Genomic DNA, 5,264 nt, shown 5'->3' with positions numbered 1-5,264 from the left:
GAAAGACAATCAATTTGGCTGTTCAATTCTAACAAGACTCAGAACGCTAGGGACGGTGAAATACATGAACAAAATTTACAATCTCAATGAAGCAATGCATTCTTTACCCAGTTGTCAACTATCTTGCATCAAATTGATTGGCTCGCTCAAAACATACTTGGGTAGTTCATATTTTGCACCTGGAATGGAGATTCTGTAAGCTAGATGATAGGTAAATATATACACCATTTCCAAACTCTGTACCAATGAGCATTGGGCGTAAAGTATATATAAAAATTTAAAAAAAAACTAAGATTAATATGAATGTTGTATATATATATATGTATATATACACACCAATTTGATGTATCTTCATTCTTCATTCTTCATTCTATGGAGTTTCATTCTTCATTCTTTCTCACAATTCTTCATTCATTTTTGGCTTCTATGTCACTTGGCAGCATGGTTTTTTTGGGTATCTGAATGTAAGACGATAAACCATGCTTATTAATTTGGTTTTCTATATATGTGACAGATTTGAAGCTATGGAGGAAGAACCATATGGGACCCCAGAACAGGATCAGGATGCCACAATGCCGTCCCCAGCACCGAGATCGAGACCCTCTTCCAGAACACAAACTTCATGTGCAAGTAGTCGATTCCCAATGCCGGTAAATATAGAAGATGAAGATACATTTAATGAGGAGGCTGAGATGGGTATTGGGGATGAGCCGGATGTACCACCTCCATCTGCGAGTGCCAAGCCACCACATCCACGATCAAATAAAAAAAGATCGTGGACGTGGGAACATTTCACCAAGGTTGACGGTGATCCCTCGGAACCGCACGCGGCGTGCAACCATTGTGGCCAAGAAGTTGGATGTCATTCAAAGAAACAAGGCACTACTGGATTGATATCACATCTAAATGGTTGCCAGAGGTATAAGATAGCGAAGGGATTGGCGGCCAAAGATCAGACAACGCTGAGTTATGAAACTTCTACTGCGACTGATGGTACGCAAGTTAAGAAAATGACCATCCCTCAATACAGTGAGAAGTTGTTGAGAGATGCGCTTGCCGAGATGATCATTGAAGATGAGATGCCTTTTATGACAGTTGAAAGAAGAGGGTTCCGAAAGTTTGTCAAGCTCATTGAGCCACGATTCCCAATGCCGTCACGGTATACAGTGATGCGGGATTGTATGAAAAGGCATTTAAAAGAGAAGGCTGAGATGAGGCAAATGTTTGTGAGGACTGCCCAGAGAGTCTCATTTACGACTGACACATGGACGTCTATACAGAATGTTTCATACATGTGTATTACAGCACACTACATTGACAGTTCATGGATTTTAAAAAAACGGATTATTGGATTCAAAGAAATCAGTGATCATAAGGGTGCATCAATTGGGGCGGCAATGGATGATTGCTTGAAAGATTGGGGAATTCAGAAAGTTTTGTGCATTACAGTTGACAATGCTAGTGCCAATGATACTGCAATTGAATGGTTCAAGCGGAATACGAGAGTGAGAGATGATGTCATCCGGGACCATGAGTTTATCCATGTTCGTTGTTGTGCTCACATAATCAACCTGATTGTGACTGAGGGCTTAAAAGAGGTTGATGATTCCATTACAAAAGTCTGCAACATTGTGCGGTATGTGAGGGCTTCTCCCCAACGGCTGAAAAAATTCAGGGCAATAGAAGAACAACTTGGGATAAAACATTCACGGACGCTGTGCTTGGACGTTCCCACTCGATGGAACTCTACATATATGATGTTAGATGTGGCACAGAGGTACCAGAAAGTATTTGAGCGGATGGAGGTGGAAGATGGGGGCCTTAAGTATGCTTTGCTGGAGCCTGCCGGAAAGGGGCTCGGTCCGCCGGACACACATGATTGGACGAGTGTAGGATTTTTTGTCACATTTTTGCAGATTTTTTATGATATTACAATGAAAATATCTGGATCCGCATACACGACTGCAAACTTGTGGTTCAGTCAGATCTCGACACTACACCACCACTTGGAAGATGGTTGTGATGACCCTAGCGGACTTCTATCTGGTATGGCTCAGAGGATGCTGTCCAAATATAATAAATATTGGGGGCAAGTTGAGAAGATAAATAGATTACTCTTTGTGGCTGTGATCCTTGACCCCCGATTCAAGTTGGCCGTGATAGAATATTGGGCAAATTCCGTCCTTGGGGCAATGAAGGCTGCATCGTTTGTTACATCGCTTAAAACTGATCTCGATGACTTGTACTTCCATTACAAAAATAGTGGACAACCTTCATCTTCAGCGGGTACCTCACACGTGACTCCGACACCTCCCTCTGATGACTTTAGCGCAGTAGGTGCATTGCATCGACGCCGTAGGAATTACGACATCATGAATGAGTATCATCAGCTTGTTGCGTCGAAGAATATTATGGGGTGTACTTTAGAGGTTGAACGGTATTTTATGGAAGAGGTCGAGGCACCTAGTCCTGCATTTGAGATATGCATTTGGTGGAAGGCTAATTCCGTCAAGTATCCAGTCCTTTCCCGTATTGCCCGAGATGTGCTAGCCATTCCTATTACGACGGTTGTATCTGAGTCGGCGTTTAGCACTGGAGGTCGAGTGTTGGATGCTTTCCGGAGTTCTTTGTCACCGTCAACTGTGGAGGCCCTCGTTTGCACACAGAACTGGATCAGTGATACACCCCTTGGACTAGATAGCATTGGCATTGACGATGAGAGCTATAGGCTTGAAGATGGTAACCATATTTTACTTGTTTTTTTATTATTGATTATTTTAATTGTTTTTATGATTATACTAATTTATTTAATTTATATTTTTTTATCATTTCACAGATGTAATTGTGAACCCCAGTATAGTTGCTGATGACTGATGGAGTATGGATAAAGATAAGTTGATATCAGAATTAACTTATTCCGTCCTTGGTATTAATGGTAATTAAATTTTACTTTTAATTCCGTTTCAATTTTCTGAATCAATATTTGGTTACATTTATTGATTGAATTTTTTTTTTATCTTAATTTCAGGTACTTCAAATGACCAACTACGATGCTGCAAATGATGTTTCTTTTTTGGTTGAATCAAAATGTTTGTTCTTATGGACTGTTTAATCAAACTTTGAACTTGGCTGTTATTTCTATTATTCATTGTTTATGATCTTCTGAATTATGTATAATTAGCTCCTAGCTAGCTATAAAGGAAATATATAGTCAGACTTTTAATGAAAATTATATCAATCTAAATTTTGAATTGTAAGATAATAATATTAATACGCAGATCGGTATGCAAATTCATTTGTATGTAATAAAACTCATGAGCCGAAAATGCGAAGGGAGCTAGCTAGATCATGAGCCGCCTATATATATACACACACACACAGATATCTATATATATATAAGTACTATATCTCCCATAATGCAAGTTTGATTAATTAGTAAATTAATCATAAATTTAAATTAATATTATTTCAAGTTAAAATTTACTTTTTGATTAATCACATTAAACTAATACATAAATTAGTATATAATTAAATTTAAAATAAGATAAAACCTATCATACTAAAGCAGTCGGAAGTCGGAATTCCGACTACCGATCGGAATTCAGAATTCCGATCGGTAGTCGGAATTCCGACTCAACGGAATTCGGAATTCCGATCGGTAGTCGGAATTCCGACTTCCGAACAGAGGCGGACTCCGATTCCAGTCGGAATCGGAATCGGAGCTCGATTTCGATTCCGACAAAAGTCGGAATCGGAAGTCGGGGTTCCGATTCCGACTAAGTCGGAATCGGAGCACACCCCTACCACTGAACACAATTACGTAAGAGTGTGTATAATTTAATTTTATATTTAAATGGTCAAGTGAGGGTGTTTAACAGTTAGCTGATTTGTCATGTATTGAATTTTCCAGAATCTTATGATGGAGAGGTTAGTTGAAAAAGAATCATAAGAGGATGTTGAAGAGGCAGCTGAGAGTGTGTTCAAAGAGGTCTTGGGAAACAGACCTGGGTATGCAGTAGGGAGGGGGCACATGGTGATTCCGGACCCATCTCCTTCAATGAAGAATAGTATGGCATATATTTGTCTGTCAGAGGAGAATGCACGGAACAAGAGTGATGCAGAAATGTACAAGGCAAAACTAGACTCTATGATGGGTGATATTGCAGAGTTGAGGAAGAATTTTTCTAAGCATGAGAAGCTCTTAATAAGCTATCGGAACATTGACTTATCCGATGGTAGTGAGTCTCATAGAGAGACTCAGAGAGATGATTAGTTTTCTCACTCTCCCAGAATTTTTTGTGGATGGCCTTTTTGTGGGGTATATTTTGTGGAGGGCCAGCTTGACATATTAATTTTTTGGTGGATAGGGTTTAAAACATATGTAGAAATCCATGGCCATGGACTTATGTCTTAACTTTAAAGTAAAATGATGGCTTTAATTTTTGATGAGTTGTTAATAAGTTATGAAAGGGTAAGTTCTGAAATTTCAAAAGTTATGATTATTTATGTTTATTTTCGGATTATGTGTGTTAGGCAGCAAATACAAAAGCATACATGCTGATTAAACTGTTTTGAAAAATACAGGTTAGCAGCATGAGAAGATTGATTTCAGTGCATATGGATGGAGGATGTTTGTTGCAGTAATTGGTTTCATGATAAAGCACATAACCAGGGAAAAAGGTAATTACTAGGGCTGTATTTCTTCAATAGTAAGGGAAATAAATAAAAGTAGTTGCAAAATCTAAATTTGCAAGAGAACTACCTATTTAATATCCAAGTCAATATCTATATTCACACACACCCTCAATTGCCTACACCTCTGATTCAAGTTTTAATAAACTAAACAGAGGGTATTAGATAAGGTGCAGTCTTGGAATTCACACTAAGTAGTTAGAAGATAAGGAAACCCACTTCTTATTTTATTGAAAAAATAAGAAATCGGGTCTCTCTAACTCTAATGCACTTAGTAACTCACAAGCCTGAGTATGTCTGAGGAACAACTCAAAGCTATATGTTCTGCTTAGTGCCTAAAAATGTGTCTCACCTGAACATAGTTAGTAGTTGTGTACCACAATTATAGTATCCAAGAGATAGATGTGGTATCTAGCTTATTAATTTCAAGATAATCAGTAGTCTAAGTATTGATACATGTAAATAATTAGATTTAAACCCCCAATTGAACAGAGTGGGTCATGCTAGGATAGATATTTTGGTTCCCCGTATGTATGAGGGTTTATACTAACATAATTACGATTGGTATGGCA

General features: G+C 38.3%; 1 long non-coding RNA gene across 1 annotated transcript; it reads left to right on the top strand.

Annotated features, from left to right (window-relative positions):
* The first annotated feature begins 2,678 nt into the window (after nt 1-2,678).
* Nucleotides 2,679-3,076, top strand: LOC122295743. Its single transcript, XR_006238240.1, has 3 exons — nt 2,679-2,739; nt 2,837-2,935; nt 3,029-3,076. It is a non-coding gene; the product is annotated as an uncharacterized LOC122295743 (long non-coding RNA).
* The last annotated feature ends 2,188 nt before the right edge of the window (nt 3,077-5,264 follow it).

This window comes from Carya illinoinensis, chromosome 2 (genome assembly GCF_018687715.1).
Source record: "Carya illinoinensis cultivar Pawnee chromosome 2, C.illinoinensisPawnee_v1, whole genome shotgun sequence".
Lineage (NCBI taxonomy): Eukaryota > Viridiplantae > Streptophyta > Magnoliopsida > Fagales > Juglandaceae > Carya > Carya illinoinensis.
The sequence above is the reverse complement of the archived record's forward strand: the minus strand, read 5'-3'. Positions and strand labels throughout refer to the sequence as shown.